The 23137-nt window shown below is 35.7% G+C and overlaps 1 protein-coding gene across 1 annotated transcript in view; it reads left to right on the top strand.

Annotated features, from left to right (window-relative positions):
- The window catches only part of LOC118183554 (guanylate cyclase 32E-like), a 459050-nt gene that overhangs the window by 192059 nt on the left and 243854 nt on the right, over positions 1-23137 (top strand). The window lies entirely within an intron of this gene.

Below are 23137 nucleotides of genomic sequence, written 5' to 3'. Positions count from 1 at the left end.
AAGTTAACTTTCTTCATTGTAAGATCACAATTTGCCACAATAAAATTCTGAAGAGTGTAGCAGGAAAACAACTCATATAGCTTGGCGGGTTCCCAATTTTATCGCACTCTATAACGTCCAGGTGGCTCTATTCAAACCGGAGCTATCAGGAATCAACGAAAACATCCAGGAAAGAATTCTTCCTAAGACGCCGCAAACCGGAACGTATCACATAGATTGTCGTCTCAGAAACTGGGACGGCATATCTTCTCAAGTCTTAATTGACAGTATCACATTCCCCCCCTTTTTTGGCTTCCATTACACGCTAAACAACAGTTTCGAACACATACTAAATTACAGTCTAATTCACTTTATTATCATGCGAGGAGTCTTACTACCAGTTAAACACCCTCGTTATCGGAAATGAAACTCATTCAATCTCTCCAACATTCATCAGATAACTGTCTTGACCACAGTTTTAAACACACACCAGTTACATTCTATTCAGTTGTTCATCATTCAGGGAGTCCGATTCAGCGTGAGTTACTTTCCTTCATCTCGCAAGTTAAACTCAGTTCATTAAAGCACTCTTCATCTTTTTCTAACCTGAGCACCTTTTTCCAGACGTTTCTCCTTCATAACACCAATTGCTCCATCAGACTATCAGTCCACACACATCATCTTTCTCCTTTCTTTTTACTTTTACCCTACCCCTTTTTTCTCGTTGCTTTTCGATAATATTGGCACTGTTCATTCCTTTTCATAATTATTATTCAAACAGAACTTAATACAATTATGCCTCCCATCATCTTACACTGCTTAAGGCGTATGGCATGTCACACATTGGAAGGTTATTTAAAAACACGGATTCAAAGTAAAATTATGCAACACGCTTTTCCTTTATTCGCCCTGAGAGTGGGGCTAACATAATTTTCAAGCTTCCGGCGCTCAGTAGGGGAGCAAAAAGGGTTCTTGCTCACAACACCCTACCTACGACGCATTTTTTTATTATTTTATAATTTCCAAATTTAAATAATGCGACAATCAAGCACAAAGAGTCATTTGTTTCAAAATGACATTTCTTCCTTTCCATCGAGCTCCTCCAGAGAGATCTGAAGGGATTTCATTCATTGGAGCAAGAAGAAATAGCCTTTATTACGCTATGAGAAACTAAAAGCCTTTTTCTTGCCCCTTTCTTCCGAATCTTTTGTCTGTTTTGCATCTGCAAGCCTATCCACTATCCTGCCAACATAATTCATAATACATCCAACTGATAACTTTTAGCAACATCTGCGCCATTATGAAAGAGATTAATCAATTGGTTTATTTTTATTTTAAGAATCAATCTTTTCAATTTATAAATTTTTAATTTTTTTTAAACGAGGAAAAATTATTTATCAAACATCTCGTCAAATTATAAGCGTAAACTCAATTGTTTAAAATATATCAGTTAACATTTAAAAAAGTATAAATTTTATGTTTGTTTTATTATTCATCTTATATGCATTTGATGTTATCCGTTAAAAATAAAACTATTTGCGCTTTTTTTTTTCACTTGAGTAAACCAAAAATTGAAATTAATCTTTAATAGTTGACTGTAGAGTTTAGGTAAAAACCAAATTAGTTACTAAATCTTAGACATGTAGACTGACATTAATCAAATTCATATTAAGTATATTAACCTATTTCTCTGTTTTTATCCTATTTTTTTTTATTCTGGAAATAACTAATATGCGTACTTATCGAATAAATTGGATAATGATAAAACTAAGAGCGGGAGCTTTCAAGTTTTAAGTTTACGTTTTTCTAAGCCCGTTAGAAGCTATTTATTATTATTTATGTAATCCGCCCTTAGGCACTACACGGAAGGGAAGAATGCCTTCGCGGAGGACTTTCTAAAGGAAACTGGCTCGTATACATATTACACTCGAAGAGAACTACAAAAACGCCCATGCAGCCAGCCCGTTCGCGGGAATTGAACCTCGAAACGAAGTACCAGGGTTCAGCGACTTTACTACTCGGCCGCTGGTGGGCCCCCGTTAGAAGTTAGTTTCATTATTTAAAAGCATTCTGATGTTACAAACGCCTGTAGTAGTCTTTAGAAAAAGAGTGGACATTTTGGTGATGTACCAGCATCTAATAATATCTGTAATGAACCTCAGTATCCACGGCAGTTAAAATGTGTGAGCCGTTACATTAAAATAGCATTTTATGATCAAAGCGATATTTGTCATAAGGGTATTTATTATCAAAGACAGCCAATAAGCATTGACATACCAGGAACATAAGATCTTTAATTTTCACGTGGCTAGGCAAATAGTCATTTCTCAGAGAACTGCTTTTCGACCAGGCATAAACTCTTGATTTGTCTTTCGATGTGCATCTGGAATTACTTGGTAACTGCGTTATTTAAAAGCAATAAATGTAGTCCCGAATAATTTACATTTTTTAGCCCGAAAGGGACTTTACTACCGAATAGGATATTAGTCTCAAGGCATTTTGTGTTGAATCACTATTGATGGCGTATCACTTTTCAAATTGTTGCCGCCAAATATTACCGCCCTATATTATATTTATACAAATTACATAATAATATATGCATCTATCTCGCACTGTAAAAAGAACGATACTTAGATCCATCACCTTTTCAATTCCTCCTCCCGAACATGGGCACCTGGAAACCTGAATTTTGAATTTCGAATTTTTTTTGCTATCTGTTTCATATTTCGTAAAACTGTAACGAATTTTTGATTAACAATCTAATGATTTCTAAGTGATCAATGGCAGTACTGTACAGAAAAAAAAATATTTTTATTTCCAACGCGCGAATCTGTCTTTTGGAAATTCTAAAAAATATGCTATTTTTAAATACGTTTTAATTTTCCTGTTGAATGGAATTTACGTGGCATAAGTCCCAAGAACGTCATATTTAATTAAGATACGCATACAAAACATTAATACAAAGCAAAAGAACAAGTTTTGTAAAGCCTTCTTCTACCGCTTCGCTTAGTTTTACATAAATTATTTTAAGTTTGATACCTTCCCTGAAACTCTCATTTCCCCCCCCCGCATTTCCTCGTCAGGATGCAAATATTAAATTTGCATCCTGGCGAGGATGTATACAAAATCAGACGATACAAAATCTGGCGATGATAAATACAAAATCAGACGAAACGAGTAGTTTATTCAGAGCATGATATTTCTAGCCATCGCACGTGACGATTTCGTCCTTGCTGTTACGGCGATCAGCTGATACACCTTTTTGGTCATATCGCCGGGTAGGTTGTTGAGTCAGCCTATTAACCTTAAATTAAATTGTCAGTCCAGCACTACTCTTTATCTTTGAATATATTGTTAAATTATTCTTAAGTTCTGCCGCAAGTCGTCGGTGTTATTGTAAGTATTTGTGTTAAGAGTTTGACGAATAATAAATGATTTAATTTACTCTTATTCCGTGCTGGTATTACTCATGCTTGTGCGAGAAGTCGCCAGGTTTCCCAGTAAGATAAGGTTACTTTACGATAGCTAAGAGAATAAGATCGTACCATCTTAGTAAGAAATCTGAACATTAATTAATATGAGGAACTGAGAAAAGATTGAGAAAAAGAAAGAAATGTTTGCCAACACTTAACGCTACATCGGGAATTCTAAACATATACTGCTATGCTATTTTAAATTTTTTGTAATTTTGCTGTTGAATTGTATATGGCGTGAGTGTGAAGCTAACAAGGCTTAACAATAATGTTAAAAAGGCAAAAAATGGGTTAGTAGGAGTGAATGAACCAGCAGACTGGTAAATTGCGAGCTCAGCTTAATCTTATTAATGTTAAACAACTTAAACTGGGATTCACTAAGACTTTTACTTAAATCTTAAGTAAAAATCTTAGTAAACTCTTTTAAGCAACCGTTAAAATCTGAAAACTTTCCGAATTTTTCAAGCATTTTTGTTTTATTTTTAATAATATATCATAGATTTTATTAGTTTACTCTAACTTATATATATATGAATATTAGCATCATTATAATAATTAATAAAGGATGTTTCTAACACCATATATTGTTTTCTTTTATTACAGAATAACTGTTTAGCTGCTTAAAAGTTAGAGATATGTAGAATGTTAAACTAAGAAACGCAGACTATGTCAAATTGTTATGCTTCAAAGATAGCCAAAATTAATTTAATTTATAGTTTCTCAATTGCGCTACAGGTCACGTAAACGCAATGACTTACTGATTTGCATCTTTGTAACTTAAATATCTTACGTTTTCAATTTCAAAATTAATGATATTGCATCAGTGGATAATCAATAAGCTCTTCTCAGGTACCAGCTTGCAAAGATACGGCTAATACGGTAAGTCGTTATGTATGCAAATTCAGAGGAAATAGTTCTTTGAAGTAAGGTTTCATGCCTCTTAATTCTACTCAGCATAAACTTATGTACTACCTCAATATCTGCAGTGTGCTAAGAAATTGAAAATGTGCCTTATTTAAATATCGTATTTTATCTCTAACCCAAAGTCCTAAAACCTGTATTTGTAATGCATCATTCTAGAAACATACTATAAAGGAATTCAGGGAAGAAAAGAAAGCCGATAATAATCTTCATTCGGAAAAACATAATTTTTCCCTTAGATTATATAACTAAAGAATTAGTTTCTTAAGAAGCTTTATCCACCACCGTTTAAATGAGACGAAAATATAGTATTTAGGGTGAAACTCGCGGCCATCTGTCAATCCACGCCTCCTCCTTGATTCGTGTCCGTGCCTTTCAGTATGGCAGTCAGAGTCACTATCCACTTTCCGGTCTGGGCGGCGACTTTTAAGACTAGCGAGAACATATTTGTTTTATCTATTGCCACTAACCTGATGAGAAACTGACAACAGATTTCAGAAAATTATACCTTTACTTCAAATAACAAAATTAGGGGTCCAAAAGTGAAATATCAACAGTAGTTAATTACCTTCAAGATATACAGTTCTCCTTTTCAAATGAAACTTCTAGGGTTTGGAATCTAAAGAATTTCCTGGATGTCACTTAAAATTTTCATGTGATATATTTATATAACTTTTGAAAAATCTTTCAAATATTCAGAAGGCGTGAGCGTTAAAAATAAGACACTTGATAAGTACTATCATTAAAATTATAATTATCTTTTTTTAATATATGGCTTTGACATTGATCTTTCACGATTGTCTTAAGTTTTAAAAGAATTTATTTAGAAATAAGGGTTCTAACTATGCCCTGGAACTAAAGTGAAAAAAATTAAATACATAACAAAAAATATTAAATATATTTTAAAATTCACTAGCTGGAAATATCTTCAGAATTCGAAACGTCGGCGCCAAGAGTAGCAAACAGTATGTATTTATCTTCATGGTGCCCTTTAGATTTAACTTATAACGTAGTTCTTACCAAACATTTCACAGCTCTTGTCTCCCTAGGATTCTCTTTAATAACACATTGAACGATGTTTGGCATTATGACTTGCTCACGTGGGTGTTACTCTCTCATCTCTTGAGCCTCTTTAACTCAAGAAGGAAAGTGAATAAGCGAAAATATTCGACAGTCCATATCTTAGCAGCACTATATTAAATGTGCCATTTGGGAATCGTAATTTTTCCTTATTTCATTTATCCTAGAAATCTACGAACTATAGTTATACGTTTAGGCCGGCACTGTCCTGCATTGTATATCTCTGTGGCTACGAGAACAAGCTCGAACTGTAGAATGAACTGTGGCTTCGATTCTTTTCTCTGTATTGAAGAAGGAATAAGAGCAGAAGGAGACTATAGGCGAAGTTTCCAGCTAGGACGCGTCACCAGATTAGAATAGGTAAACAACCTTTCTGGTAAGAGTGCCACTATCTGAAAAAAACAAAGTTATGCGCGCCCACTTCCCACTTTTCTAGCATACTAAAAAAATAGAAAACGATGAAAAAAATTTTTATTTATAGGCTGATTTATGGGACTTAGCAATAGCACACTTTTTTATGAAAATATGATTAGTGGACATTTGAAAAAATATAATAAATAAAACTGTCGTACAAACTAGAGTTTTGCTTGTTAAACACTTTTAAAGGTTCATTCAAGTAGGTTATGTTTAAAACAGAAATGAATAGTTTGAAATATTTAATTCTAAATAACTATTAAACAGTCAGCAATTAATTAATGTGGCTTTTGAATATGTAGTTTTTTAATCAAGTCATCTATATTAGAATTAGTTCTTTTAGATGCTAAAAAATTACGTGTTTTATGTAGATATCAGTTAATTTTAAAAGATATTTTAATTTTATTATGTTCATAAAAAAACACATTTTTTTCACAAACATATGTTGATCTAAACCTACAACAAAATATGACAGCCAAATAGTGTGAATATGCAAAATTGCTTGTTGGTACAAATTTCCAAAATTCAATATAATTTGAATCACTTTCATCTGAAATAAGTTCCTTATATTTGCTTTTCAGTGTAGTACGCTACTGTAAGTCAACAATTTCGATCTGGATATCAGTTGGGTAACAGTAAACGTCTTGCAGAGAAACTAAGTTATTATATTAATTCTGATGTGCTTATGTGTGCATCTATCGACAGAGTTGATACAGACGATATTATTATTTTTTCAGTTCTTTTAATTTTTCAATGATGAGCCTGCACGCGGAGACATAGTTAAGGAGTGTTTTCTTATTCTTAATTTAGTTGATAAATAGATGTTTTCCTCTTTCAGGGGGTGAGGCCGGTCTAGAAAAGCCAAAGGGAAGCTTGGGCCTGCCAGGAGGGTGGACAACGCCATGCATACTACCTACTACTCTATTTGAGGGGATTCGAACCTGTAACAAAAGGAGTTCGCAGGGTAGAACTATCATTGATTGCTTTAGAGTACTACCCACGATATCTACTAAATTATTGGTCATGTTAAAATCATTTTTATTTTTTGGGGCAAATGTTCCCACAACCATCCGGTGCAGTTAATCGCACCTCGACAAAGTTACAAAAAATACAAACGTTCATTGCACTTAAATGCAAGAAAAATAATTATTTACAAAGTATTATTAAATACAAAAAATTTAGAAAATTTAGTTATATACGGACTAAATACCGGGTAAGTCAAAATGAATATAGCGGTTACAAACGGCTATAACTATTTAATGGAAAAGAATTTATCAATAAGTGTAACACAGAATGTAGACGGAACTACAAAAATTTTTTTACGTAAGGCGCAGGTGCAGTGAAGCGGAAGCCTAGTTAAAACTTCGCAACAACAAGAAACATGTTCATTGTGGGCGTCTCATTTGTAAAAAAGGACAGTCCCGTTCAGAAATCATTCTGCGTGTTAGAATTTGAAAAATGTTATTCTGTTACAAAAGTGCAAAGATTTCATCAGCGTTACAAACAAGTATCTTCAAATGCGAACAACATACGCAGATGACATCGGATGTTTAAAGAAACAGGATGTCTGTGCAAAGGGAATAGTAACGGAAAGCCACGTGTTTCAGCAGATAACATAGAAAGAATTCGCCGCAAGAAGCTCACCGAAATCGACGTACGAAGGCAGTAGGGAGTTACAAATGCCACAAAAAACGGTATGGCGTGCTCTCAGAAAGAGGCTGCAAATGAAACCGTACATCATTCAACTTGTGCAGCAATTGAAACAGGAAGACTATGGAAAACGTATGAATTACGCTCGTCTCATTTTTAGCGATGAATCAGCCTTCCGTATAAGTGGGAAGGTTAACCGGTACAACAGTCGAAATAGGGTACGGAGAAGCCTTCCACTGTAATTGAATATGAACGTGACTCAGCGAAGTTGATGTGTTCTGCGCGAGCTCATCACGTAAATTGTACGGTCCTTTTTTCTTTAGTGAGCGAAGTGTGACATCAAATGTTTACCTAGACATGCTTTGAGGTACGGTTATTGCCACAACTAGACTCTGATTCCCCGGATTACAACTTCCAGCAAGATGGAGCCCCCCCCCCCACACTGGAGTACGGAGGTTCGCAAATTTTTGAATCAACATCTTTCAAAGCGTTGGGTCGGTCGAAGTGGAGCTGCCGACGATGTCTTCTACTCTTGGCCACCGAGATTTCCGGCCTTGAAACCCTGCGATTTTTTCCTATATGGGGGTTATGTGAAAGACAGGGTGTTTGTATCTCCCATCCCCAAAACAATTGAAGAACTCAAAGTACGCATTTGTAATGCGCTTGCGTCGGAGAGTGAACAAATGCTTCAGAATGTATGGCGTAAAATGGACTACCGTCTAGATGTTGTTCGTGTGAACAAGGGAAGTCACATAGGACATCTATGACGTATGTATACAAAATTTTGAAGTTCCTTCTACATTATGTGTTAATCTTATAAATTCTTTTTCAATAAATAGTTATGGTCATTTGTAATCGCTATATTCATTTTGACTTACCCTGTATATAAAAATACAGGCTTACTCCGAGTTTTGTTTGCGAGTTTGAGATTCTGGTCATGAATCGGAACTTTCCTAAAGAGACAAATATTACATAAGCAGATATATATTACTATAAAGAAAATGCTCATAATTTTAAACCGATAACGGAAATTCTTCGAACTTCTTTTCAGAATACAGTATATCCAATTGCCGAAATATTTTACATATCATTTGAAATAGTTTAAGCATTAGCTTTATGAAAACGGCATCCTGAATCAGTGATTCTGAATCTGAAATTGTAAAAGTCATTTCGTCAAATATTTTAGCAGTTTCTGAAATTTCATTACATTAAGGAGATGCCAAAGCTTATTAAGTTCTTTGTCAAATTTATTGATATGCTCTTAAAGTGAAATTGTGAATCCAGTAATTATTTATATGATTTTGATTCGTTTTCAACAACTACAGCAAATCGCATTTTCTTCTCACGTTGCAGAAGCAAAATATATATATATTGTTTTTTCATTCTAAGATCTTTTTTAAATTTTTACCCTTCAGCATTTTTTAACATTTTCAAGATTCAAAAGAGAAATTCTTTAACCTTTCCGAAGGAAGGAATAAATGTAACTGCTTTGGATATGAATAATTTCATTAAATTTATTTTTCGAAACAAAATTCGTAAAAATAATCTTGGCAACGGGATATCAATTATAGAACAGTCAAATTCGTTTATGAATGTTGATGTATTTTGCAATACACGTGACGAATTACTTCCTTTTATTCATAAATCTTTCCTTGTTAAAGTTACGTTATTTATATGTGCAGGCTTGTTTGTTGGTATGACATATCGTCTGTATATAAATTTTTCTTAAAATGAATGGCAACATTTGTTTAAGAAACCACACTTTCTCCTTATTCTTTTCTAACTGTGCTTTCAGCACCATATAAATCATACTTTCGATTTCGGTTCGAATTAAACATAGAAGTCAGTTTCCAGTTGTTTTCATTAATGTCTTGCAGATTTTCTTAGATAAAAATCTGTAGAATGAAATTAGTTATTTAATATAATTCTCATTATGTTGCCAATCCTAGAAATTAACTGAACAATATAAAAGTATAGAAAAAAAATAAAAATATTACACATAATTTCATTACGAATACCTAGTTAGTTAAATATATAATGACACATAATTCCCATCTGGTTTCTAAAATTCTTAATAAAATAATTATAAAAAACACAGCAAAAAGATCTAAATCAATATATAAAGGATCTCTCCAAGTTTTGCAAGCACTATCAGGTTCAATGTTCCGTCTTACCTTCTTCGGGAACATACAAGGACCTGACTCGGAACAGAGAGCTTACTAAAGCTATGTTCAATAATTGTGGGAAGTAGACAGGATACACAAGAAGGGTATACAAAACCCTTTATTTTTCTCTATTTACAATAACTTCCGTACTTCGGAATACACAGACCCGCTACTTGTGGTCTAACGTAAAAATATAAAAATAAAACTAAACTCTAATTTAACATTAAAATAATAAACGTGGAAGATTGGCCTTATATTAACAGGAAGCCGTATGTAGTACAGAGAACTGTGAACACTACAATACGTTTAAAAATTATCAAGAGGATTAAAACCTCTGGCCTGGAAGGCAACCAGCAACTGAGTAAAACTTCTAAGGTAAGCGGCCTGCTTCGACTCAAAGCTTCCTCTCTCTCGCTTGGCAAAATGCCACAACTTAAATACTTCGCGTTCGCCAGACAAACTTTGCATAAATACATTAACGCTTATAATTCTGGCCGGAAGTAGAAAATAAGAAGTGATAGTAAAGATTTAAAATAAAATAAACGTTAGTAAAACTTAATATCCTTACATACTTCCCGCCAGAGTTAATTAGTTTGAAACTGAGGTCTAAAACGACCTTGTTGAAAACTTTTAGCTCTAGAATCTAACGCGAGGCCAATCTTTTACAAACATTTTTCGCTAGAAACTAGAAATTTAAAAGAAAGAAATTTGTTTTTACAATAGCAGCTCCCAGGACACACAATTTTTTTTCATCTGTACTGCATCTAAACAGGAGCTTTTATTCAAATCTGGTTCCTTCCAGAGATCTGGAAGGAAAACTAGTTTAATGAAATGTTACACAATGAAATGGCAAGTAACATGTATAATTATATTTCTCTTAACATTCTTATTTCATTCATGACTATTTTAGTTATCTCTCCACGTGCTCTCTGACATGTGTTGTAAAAGAACACCAAACACGAATGTGTTTATGTCTATGTGTTCAACACTTCCTCCTACAATCAAAACACTAAAGTGTTAAAATTCAACATACCAAGACCTCGTAACACACCCTAATTTCAACTCTAAACCCTGAGGTACTATTCTGAAAGTGGCTAACTCTGAAGTGTAGCGTCAGAGAGCCTAACTACATCATTCAACCTTTAACACATATTCACCATGATTTAGTCTTTTTACAGTCACACGAATAAAAAACATTTTAACATTACTTTCACTTTTACCATATCACGGTATTTCTTAACATTTAAAATAACAGTTCACATTGTATATAAGAATATATTAACATGCCGTTAATTTTATACATTTGAAAACATACATTAGTAGTACATTGTTAACTTGTATTCTTTTCAAAGCAAGTGCCAATTCTTTCTACATTGAAATAATACATTTCAAAAAGTCTTTCAGACTAAAACTTCTTTCTTGCCAGAATGTTTTAAATAATATTTATACAATAACTTTTTACAATATTTAAGTCTTTACACAACGCTATTATACATCAACTTTAGTTTTACGCGCGAGTAATTGAAAAACATAATACCAAAATCGGTAACAACTCATTTCTCGCCCTTTTGGCGATCAAGGTAGACCTCGCATGAGGTAAAACTTCTTGAAATCTGCCACTTGCAGTAAGAATGAAAGATTAACTTAAGTTTGCAAAGTAACATAAAATTTTACTTATCTTCGTGATATTCGGACATTCTTTTCTGGGCCCAGTCCTGAAAGGTAGTGCAGATTGTTGTTTGATTTATCCTCCTTCTTGTACGGGCTCGCCCTTCAGTGCCTTCCTCTAGATGCTTTCTTTTTTCTCCAGTTCGGTCACCCTTGAATACCTTCTTTTTCGCTTCTGCCTGTGGTCTTGGTCGTTTGATGGCAGCTGGTCTTGGCGGAACCGGGAAACTTCTTTCGTGTTCCTGCTTGGACCTCGTTGCTGGCCGTTCAAATTTTCCTTGTAACTTTTCCTCCGTCGCTGGTGGCCCTTCCGCAGTTCGGCGACATTTGCTGCGGAGAGTCCTGTCGGATGAGTAGATCTTCCGTTTTAGAGCCGGGTTATAGTTGCCGTCATTTTTCCTGGTTCTCTTTGCATATGGCGTCCTTCTCCCTTCTTCATTCTGGGGGTGTTCGTGAGCTCTCTTTTCTGGACGGTGGAACGGCTTCTTTTTCTTGCTACCTTCAATTTTTCCGCGGGGAAACTTTCTTTTTACTTGCTCCTGCCTCTTAATGGCTTGCTCTTGTACTTGTTGTTTTTCCACCTCTGGAGCTTGTGCCTGCGGTGTCTGCCGTGCCGGATCCTGCAAAAGATCTTTGAAAATTTTCATTTTATTACGATCATAGTAGGGTTTGATTTGATCAATGTTTGCGGAGCAGGTTTCACCATTTCTAGCTTTTAACACTACTACAGCGTGAGTTATTTTTTCTATGACATATGGTCCTCAAATCGTGGAAAAAATTTGGCAGTTTTATCTTCTGGTGCTGAAGAAAGTGAATGCTTAATTTTTAAAACTTCATCCCCTACTTTATAAGTTACTCCCCGTCGTTTCAAGTCATAATATAATTATTGTTTTCTCTGTGCTACTTCAGTATTCTTCTTTGCTTCCTTAATTAGTTTTTCTATATCACCCATTTTAAATTCTGGGGCTCTTTGTTGCACATAAAATAATTTATTTAACGGCGTTATAATCTTTCTGCCTAAAAATAACTCAGCAGGAGTTTTGCCCGTTGTATCACGTTTTGCGGTCCTAAGGGCGAAAGCAAATTCATTGACATAGTTACCCCAGCTTTTATGAAAATTTTTAACATAACTACGGATAATTTTCACTATATTTCTATTGACCCGTTCCGCTATATTTGATTGCGGCCGATACGGGACCATTTTTAAATGACGTATGCCCAGTTTTTGGCACATGTCTTCAAATACATTACTTACAAATTGAGGACCATTATCCGATATAACTTTTAGGGGCGCCCCGTATTTTAAAATATATTTATTTAAAATAGAATCAGTAACTAATTTCGCGGAGGCTCGTTTTAAGGGAACAATTTCGGTCCATTTACTAAAATGATCAACCATAACAAGGAGATAGCGACTTTTATTTAACTGACTTTTTGGGAAAGGGCCCAATAAATCGATGCCAATTATTTCATTTGGAAATTCGGATTTAATACTATTTAGAAACCCGGCCGGGAGGAAATTAATATAATTAACTGCTTGACATGTTGGGCAGGACTGGACATATGCCCTTGTTAACTTTTGCAGTTCAGGAAAATAGACTGCCCCGCGTACGCGTTCGATAGTTTTTCGAATACCAGCACGAGAAGCTAAAGGGCTGTCATGGAGCTCCTGCAGGATATTTAATCTAAGACTAGCTGGGATAACAGGTCGAAATTCGTTGTTGGAATTCGTAGTTTTTGTATAGAATAATAGACCATCTATTAGTTCGTAATGGGCCGCCCTATTTCTTATCGCCACAATATCTTGGTGGCTAAAATTTTCAGGATCCTTTAAATACTCATAAATGCTTCCAAACTCAGGATCCTTACCCAGTTCGGTTATTACAGTTTCTCGGGAATTTATTGTACATGCTGTGAGCATTTCCAACCTTTACAGTATTACCTTGTTCATCTATTTTAATTCTTGATAGGGCATCTGCTACGATATTTTCCTTTCCGGGGGTATGTTTGATTACCAGATTATATTCTTGTAGCTTGAGTGCCCATCTTATTAATCTTGGGGATAAGTTTTTCCCTGAGTACAATCTAGTTACCGCCGCATGATCAGAGTACACTGTTATTGGCGCCTTTCCAAAATAGACTCGGAACTTTTGCACTGCTAACAGAACTGCAAGTGCCTCTCTCTCGGTCGCGGAATAGTTTCTTTGTGTTTGATTTAAAGTTCGGCTAAAAAATGCCACGGGCCGCTGATTTTGCGAAAGTACCGCTCCTACCGCATAATCCGAAGCATCCGCTGAAATTTCTAAATTCTCATCCTTTTCAGGAAATTTCAACACAGGGGCTTGCGTTAATGCTTGTTTTAATTTTTCGAAAGCACTATTGGCTTCGGCCTTCCACGAGAATCTTGCCTTTTTCCTTTTTAATTTTAACAATTGTTCAGGAATAGCTGCAAAGTCTTTTATAAAGGACCTATAATATGAACAAAGTCCTAGAAAAGAAGAGAGCTTCTTCGCCGTGTTTGGAGTCGGATACTTTTGTACAGCAATTATTTTTGATTCGTCTGTCTCTATTCCTTTCTGAGATATCTTGTAACCTAAATATTTTAATTCAGGGGCTGCAAATTTGCACTTTTCGACATTAACTTTTAGACCGGCCTTATTTAATAAAGAAAACACCTGTCTTAAATCCTGTACATGTTGGTCGAGATTATCACTAGTAATAATGATATCGTCTAAATAGATAAATGTGGACTTTCCAAGAACAGGTCTTAACACAATGTCCATATATCGCTGAAATGTTTCCGGCTCCCCTGAAAGGCCAAACGGCATACGCAAAAATGCATAAGTGCCAGACTTGGTTATAAAAGCAGTCTTAGGCACGTCCTCAGGCCTAACCCCTATTTGAAAATAACCAGTCGTTAAGTCTAAAGTCGTCATATATTTGGTGGATGTTATGTTCCTTAGAATTTCTTCAATAATAGGTAACGGATATACCGGATATTTAGTTATGGAGTTTAATTTACGATAGTCAATCGCGAAACGCCACCTTTTTGGATGTGTTAATGGGTAGTCATTGTTTTTCTTACATAAAACCACCGGACTAGCATAACTACTTGAGATGGGCGTTATGATCTTTTTACGTAGCATATCGCTAATGTGTCATTCTATAATATTTTCCTTATTCTTATCATACCGGTATGCTTTGTGGCGAACTGGCATTGAATCTCCGGTGTCAATACTATGGTTAGTACCCTGAGTGAATCCTGGAATATCACTAAATAACGAAGCAAATTCACTTACCACTTGTCGGATTCTTCCTTGCTCGTCATTAGGCAGGTGGTCAAGATTTAACATCGGCGGTTCAGCCTTTTCTGCACGAACTGGTTTCATTGTCAGCTTAAGGGACGCTTCATTAAAATCCAGCGTTGTTTGTGCCTCTGAAAGAAAATCTATTCCTAAGATTATATGTGCTTGCAGATTCTTTACTATAAAAAAACATCACCTTTACCATGCGCGCTTCGATGAAACCAGAAGCAACATTTAATGGAAACTCACCGGTAACCAGTTTTTTGGAAAAATTGGATGACCACTTCATGCTCTACCCCGTGCACGAATTTCAAAAAGTTACCTTAGCTACCAGCGCTTTGAGGGGCCAAGCGCTTAACTGGTTCAAATGTATTCGCAGAAATCTCTTGGGTCAAGCAGGAAGTCCCACCTATACTTATGAGAATTTCAAGACTGCCCTAGTAAAAGCCTTCCCTGTTGTAAGGGATCGTGCGAAATTAGAAACGGAACCTTTTAGTATATATCAACAAAGAATCGAAAATCTCTCAAGCTTTATTTTAAGAAAAATTCACGTTTTCAAACTCTTGTATGGAAACCGTCCGGATCCTGAGATAATTCAAGTGATTTTGCCGAGGTTACTGCCCCAAGTGCAAGACTCAATTTCTTAATTCTACCCCGTGCGCTTAACTGGTTCAAAAGGGAAGGCTTTTACTAGGGCAGTCTTGAAATTCTCATAAGTATAGGTGGGACTTCCTGCTTGACCCAAGAGATTTCTGCGAATACATTTGAACCAGTTAAGCGCTTGGCCCCTCAAAGCGCTGGTAGCTAAGGTAACTTTTTGAAATTCGTGCACGGGGTAGAATTAAGAAATTGAGTCTTGCACTTGAGGCAGTAACCTCGGCAAAATCACTTGAATTATCTCAGGATCCGGACGGTTTCCATACAAGAGTTTGAAAACGTGAATTTTTCTTAAAATAAAGCTTGAGAGATTTTCGATTCTTTGTTGATATATACTAAAAGGTTCCGTTTCTAATTTCGCACGATCCCTTACAACAGGGAAGGCTTTTACTAGGGCAGTCTTGAAATTCTCATAAGTATAGGTGGGACTTCCTGCTTGACCCAAGAGATTTCTGCGAATACATTTGAACCAGTTAAGCGCTTGGGCCCTCAAAGCGCTGGTAGCTAAGGTAACTTTTTGAAATTCGTGCACGGGGTAGAGCATGAAGTGGTCATCCAATTTTTCCAAAAAACTGGTTACCGGTGAGTTTCCATTAAATGTTGCTTCTGGTTTCATCGAAGCGCGCATGGTCTGGACGATGTAACCAAATCCTTCCAGGGCGGCAGCTGGCATTTCTGGATTCTGAGCCGCTTCTGCAGGCAGCACAGGTTCTTCTTGAAACTCGGCCATGGTTATTCTTCTTCGTTGGGCGCCACTATCAGGTTCAATGTTCCGTCTTACCTTCTTCGGGAACAACTACTAAAGCTATGTTAAATAATTGTGGGAAGTAGACAGGATACACAAGAAGGGTATACAAAACCCTTTATTTTTCTCTATTTACAATAACTTCCGTACTTCGGAATACACAGACCCGCTACTTGTGGTCTAACGTAAAAATATAAAAATAAAACTAAACTCTAATTTAACTTTAAAATAATAAACGTGGAAGATTGGCCTTATATTAACAGGAAGCCGTATGTAGTACAGAGAACTGTGAACACTACAATACGTTTAAAAATTATCAAAAGGATTAAAACCTCTGGCCTGGAAGGCAACCAGCAACTGAGTAAAACTTCTAAGGTAAGCGGCCTGCTTCGACTCACTGCTTCCTCTCTCTCGCTTGGCAAAATGCCACAACTTAAATACTTGGCGTTCGCCAGACAAACTTTGCATAAATACATTAACGCTTATAATTCTGGCCGGAAGTAGAAAATAAGAAGTGATAGTAAAGATTTAAAATAAAGTAAACGTTAGTAAAACTTAAGATCCTTACAGCACGATATAGTCTTTTATTAGGTACAGATCTGGTAACATTGCAAATTTCGATTTTATTCAATGGCTCTACAATGAAACTAGCAACCTGAACTTTTTGCATTGTAGAAGTAGCCATTCTTCTTCAACTAACTGCATTATGCATGAATTGTTAGAATATTAGATATTTTCGTTTGATATTTCGAAAGAATTTCAATAATATCACTACAATGATTTTCATTTAGCGAATTTTGAGACACAGTAAACTTTGTGTAGCAGTGAAACCTTGCTTGCATTACATGGCCACCTTACGGCTAAATTTGTAGTTGGGTGATAGAGCCTGTTACCGAATTATTTCTGTATTGCTATGAACCATTTTGCAACACTTACTGATCGGTAAGTTTTCCAAATTTAGGAGGAAAAGATTATGAACCATCCTATAATTTGTGTAGACTTTTCCTAATACATAGCAAGTAATGTTGTAGAGACATTAGGTATTTTTTCAAAGCACGAGAGATGAGAAATGAGCAGTTTCTCATCTCTTGTGGATGGGATTCGAACCACGGACCTCTCGAATACGCCTCGAGCGTGCTGACCACTACACTACGAAGGCATGCTAAGAAGGTGGGACCTTATATACCCCCCTTTAAAGGGCAACTGGGATTTAGGGGACCCACTCGCTAAATCCTGGTGGTGAAGAATCATCATTCACCACCCTTTTTTAGTTTGGGCGCCACTGTAGAGACATTAGGATATTTCGATGCAGGAAATGTGAAAAATATGCAATGCTTTCGCGGGGACTCGAACCACGAACCTCTCGAATACACGTCGAGCGTGCCGACCACCACACCATGAAGGCGGGAGAAATACCTTATAATGAAACAAGATCATAGTGTTTAGGTATCAATATGCTATGTAAGGAAGAATGTTATTTTCCTAACAGCATACAAAATGGTTCTAAAAGTATTAATATTAAAGCTGCGATGAATTCTAGCGTTGTTATAATAGAAAATATTAAGTTAGCCTTAACTTAATAACTTAACTCGTCCTTGAGTTCTGCAAATCGATAAAATTCAAATTATTTATCGAACGGTATATAAAAAAATTCAGAGGTCCCTCCCGTATCGTATTATGTTTCATATACAGCTAAATTTTGTTTCACAAATTTAATTCGTTGCTGTAGGTCTTTCGGCAACTGGCATATTAGTAAACCGAAACAATTTTCTTTAGAATAATTAAAACAAACTGCATGAATTCCTTTCTGGACCACAGATAATTGCTTATTTAAATTTTCAAACAGTACTCAGCGCGCAAATTCGTAAAAAATGGAAACCATTGAATGTAAAACAAAAACGATAAACGTGTAGGTTTTCCCTTAGTTTATTTAACCTATTATTCAAATTTTTGTTATCTTTCCTGAACTCTTCAACTTCCCCTCGCATTTCCTCGCCAGGGTGTAAATTTAAAGTTAAGTGAAGTGAGTATTTAAACGGGTGAATCTTGGAGTTTATTTAGAGCGTATTTTCGCTAGCCAGCGCACGTTTCGTTTTCTGACCTGGCTGTCACGCTGATACGCCTTTTCACCAATTGAATAATTATCACGCCTCTTAGGTTGTGGAGTCAGCCTAGTTAGCCGTAACTTAAAAGTGTTAATGACGAAATAAATAAGCCTAAATAGACTAGAAGAGAAACACGCTAATGTGACAATCAAAACCGTAAAAAACAACCTTATATTTAGCGTAGGTATAATGAAACACTCAATCGATTTCGAGGGCAGCTAAAGGTCCCTCCTCATCAGGAGAAAGAAATACATAGAAAGAAGAAAATAGGAATCACAGAAACACGTGGTGCTTATCAGCACTGCATGTGGTTATAACTAGATTTTTAATCAGAGTTGCACTGGCCGCCTACTTTTACTGAGCCAGGCTGTCTGATCAAGCATAAAGAAATATTAGCGAAGTTAAAATAGGGAGCGAGGGGCAAATGCACATTACGCTCAAAATCTGAACTTCAAATAATGGAAAGCAACCACTGAACGGATTTTTATACCCTCTAGTAGTACCAAGTGCGAGGAGGTAACGCCATCTATCGGCAAAAATAATTGAATTAAGACAGTAGAATTTTAAAGGCATTAGGAAGGACTGGATTGGACTTCAAATCATTAACTAAACTTTCTAAATCTTTGTGAATGTGAAAAGCCTCAAGAAAATCCAATTCGCCTATGGAAGAAGCCTTTTGGATGATTTTGCTATCAACCGGCATTTTCGAGAATATTTTACTGTTTATTGTTTTACCACGTGCACCATTTTATTTACTTCTTTCCACGTGGCCATCATTTTTTCGGATTTGGTTTATGCTATCAACCGGCATTTTCGAGGTAATTCTATATTTTTTCGGTTTACCACGTGCACGATTTTGACTTTCGTTGCTTCTTTCCACGTGGCTATTGGTTTTTCAGTATTGGATGTTTCTCTCCTTTTGGAATGTTTTTGTCATTTGTTGATGAAAATTGTCTTCATTATTTATTGGTGTTTTTTTCATGTTATAAGTAATTACTTGTTTGGACTTTCGGAATTACATTTCTTTTGTTCACTTGTTTCTTGCTTGTGCCCTTTTCACAATATGTCCACTGACAGGAACCGATTTTGTAAGTTACGCCTTAAGCGTACGAAATTCTTGAATCATCTACAGTTTCTACTTAAATGCAAACATCAAAATTTCATTCCCAAATTTATACGTGTGAAATGTAGCCTTAAAGCTTCCGTTCACGTTTCAAAAATTTTGCATAAATTCAAATTGGCACTTCTTCGTCACATTATAAGGGACACACGCAAACGTTTATCTAAAATTGAATTTGAATTATATTACCTCCATTTAAAAATTGCTAATTCCACTGAAAATTTTTCCTCATTTGAACATACATCCTGGTCTAGAACCGATACCGTTTGTCAACGGCATAAAAATGTGCTCATTTCTAAATTCCAAAAACTCACACACCTGTCGGATAGTCCCAATTATCTAGCTGATCTTCCCACTGTAAACGTTAACTCCATCGTTAATATCTCCAATAGGAATCTTTCGGAGGATCAGTTAAAAGTATTAAAATATAATTTCAACTTTTCAAAGACATCTAAACCTTCAATTCCTCAAATCATCGCCCCTATAGAGAAAGCCTTTAAATTCTCCAAAATTTCGGAAACGCAGAAGGATACAATCCGCCACCTAATTACTCATAACGTTAATTTTAACAATAAATCTTTGGGTTCTAATCTTAGCAAAAAGGAAAATGAGATCTTACGTGAAATTAATTCTGATACTAATATCATTATCTCTAAAGCTGATAAGGGCGGACAGATCGTTGTTATGGACAAACACACATATATTACTGGAGTCTCTAAATTGATAAATGAAGGCCCATACTGCTCGATCCCTAAAGATCCTTCAACTTCGGACCTCATGAAAGTAAAAAGTGCTATTAAATCTTCCCACATTCTGCCAACTCAGTTGAAGAAATCACTTATTCCGCCTATTACTAATTGCGCTAGACTTTATGCTCTTCCAAAAGTCCACAAAACCGGTATTCCTTTTCGACCAATTGTTTCCAACATAGGTACTGCTTCATATCCTTTGGCCAAATATTTAGTTTCCAGATTTTCTCCTCTACTTGATAACAATATTCACACTGTAAAAAATTCTGTTGAAGTCATTGATAAACTTAAAAATATTTCCCCACTTCGTTCCATTATGGTTTCATTTGATGTCAAATCATTGTTTACTAATGTTCCGGTCGAAGGAGCACTAAATTGTCTTGAAACTAGGCTTCGGGAATTTCACTTCACACATACTGAAATTAATGAGTTGGTTTCGCTTACTAAAGTTTCTCTAAGTCAAACCCACTTTGTTTTCCAAAATGCATATTTTCGTCAAGTTGAAGGATTGGCTCTCAGTCCGGTACTTGCTGACATTTATATGCACTATTTTGAGATGAAATTATTTGATAAATTATGTTTCGTCTTTGGATTCGGTATGTCGACGACACTTTCGCACTTTTTGACGGTTATAAAGAGGATTTATCCGAGATTCTATCTATTATGAATTCAATTGATCCAGCCATCCAATTCACTCTTGAAATTGAATCCAACAATTCCCTCCCCTTCCTCGATATTCTTATAATCCGCAATGAAACCGATTTTAGCACCACTGTGTACCGTAAACCCTTTGCAGTTTGTTTACCACCCCATGCCAAGTCATGCCACCCTGTTAAGCAAAAAATGGCTTCTTTTTACTATTATGTTTTCCGCGCGCTAAAAGTTTGTTCCTCTGAATCTTTGCTTACCAATGAACTTAATTATATGAGAGCAGTTGCGATTGACCGTGGATTTTCTCCCGTGATTATTGATAAAGCCGTCAAAAAATTTTCAGATTCCCATCAAAGAAGACATTCCACTGTTAGAAATAATATCAATGACCTTGTCGTGCTTCCATTTTATCCTTCTGTTAGCTATAAAATTGCACGGATTCTCCAGAAATTCAATTTTCAAGTCGGTTTCTCCCCTATTAATAAAATTCACCCTTCGATTCTAAAAGATTGCGTTTCTGTCTTGAATTCTTGGGGAATTTATAGTATATCATGTCAGTGTGGTTTAAGATATATTGGCCAAACAAAAAGAGCGTTGAAGTTTCGTATCAAGGAACATGAATCTTATGTCAAAAAAGGGGAAATTAACAAGTCTTCAATAGCGTATCATAGCTGGACTTTTAACCATAATTTTGATTTTGGGTCTGCAAAAATCATCCAAAAGGCTTCTTCCATAGGCGAATTGGATTTTCTTGAGGCTTTTCACATTCACAAAGATTTAGAAAGTTAAGTTAATGATTTGAAGTCCAATCCAGTCCTTCCTAATGCCTTTAAAATTCTACTGTCTTAATTCAATTATTTTTGCCGATAGATGGCGTTACCTCCTCGCACTTGGTACTACCAGAGGGTATAAAAATCCGTTCAGTGGTTGCTTTCCATTATTTGAAGTTCAGATTTTGAGCGTAATGTGCATTTGCCCCTCGCTCCCTATTTTAACTTCGCTAATATTTCTTTATGCTTGATCAGACAGCCTGGCTCAGTAAAAGTAGGCGGCCAGTGCAACTCTGATTAAAAATCTAGTTATAACCACATGCAGTGCTGATAAGCACCACGTGTTTCTGTGATTCCTATTTTCTTCTTTCTATGTATTTCTTTCTCCTGATGAGGAGGGACCTTTAGCTGCCCTCGAAATCGATTGAGTGTTTCATTATACCTACGCTAAATATAAGGTTGTTTTTTACGGTTTTGATTGTCACATTAGCGTGTTTCTCTTCTAGTCTAGTTTGTGCTATCAACCGGCATTTTCGAGAATATTTTACTGTTTATTGTTTTACCACGTGCACCATTTTATTTACTTCTGTCCACGTGGCCATCATTTTTTCGGATTTGGTTTATGCTATCAACCGGCATTTTCGAGGTAATTCTATATTTTTTCGGTTTACCACGTGCACGATTTTGACTTTCGTTGCTTCTTTCCACGTGGCTATTGGTTTTTCAGTATTGGATGTTTCTCTCCTTTTGGAATGTTTTTGTCATTTGTTGATGAAAATTGTCTTCATTATTTATTGGTGTTTTTTTCATGTTATAAGTAATTACTTGTTTGGACTTTCGGAATTACATTTCTTTTGTTCACTTGTTTCTTGCTTGTGCCCTTTTCACAATATGTCCACTGACAGGAACCGATTTTGTAAGTTACGCCTTAAGCGTACGAAATTCTTGAATCATCTACAGTTTCTACTTAAATGCAAACATCAAAATTTCATTCCCAAATTTATACATGTGAAATGTAGCCTTAAAGCTTCCGTTCACGTTTCAAAAATTTTGCATAAATTCAAATTGGCACTTCTTCGTCACATTATAAGGGACACACGCAAACGTTTATCTAAAATTGAATTTGAATTATATTACCTCCATTTAAAAATTGCTAATTCCACTGAAAATTTTTCCTCATTTGAACATACATCCTGGTCTAGAACCGATACCGTTTGTCAACGGCATAAAAATGTGCTCATTTCTAAATTCCAAAAACTCACACACCTGTCGGATAGTCCCAATTATCTAGCTGATCTTCCCACTGTAAACGTTAACTCCATCGTTAATATCTCCAATAGGAATCTTTCGGAGGATCAGTTAAAAGTATTAAAATATAATTTCAACTTTTCAAAGACATCTAAACCTTCAATTCCTCAAATCATCGCCCCTATAGAGAAAGCCTTTAAATTCTCCAAAATTTCGGAAACGCAGAAGGATACAATCCGCCACCTAATTACTCATAACGTTAATTTTAACAATAAATCTTTGGGTTCTAATCTTAGCAAAAAGGAAAATGAGATCTTACGTGAAATTAATTCTGATACTAATATCATTATCTCTAAAGCTGATAAGGGCGGACAGATCGTTGTTATGGACAAACACACATATATTACTGGAGTCTCTAAATTGATAAATGAAGGCCC

Source organism: Stegodyphus dumicola, chromosome 5 (genome assembly GCF_044657685.1).
Source record: "Stegodyphus dumicola isolate Sdum_Otavi_A_Nest chromosome 5, ASM4465768v1".
NCBI classification, from domain to species: domain Eukaryota; kingdom Metazoa; phylum Arthropoda; class Arachnida; order Araneae; family Eresidae; genus Stegodyphus; species Stegodyphus dumicola.
Note: the sequence above shows the minus strand (reverse complement) of the source record. Positions and strands in the feature narration are given on the sequence as shown.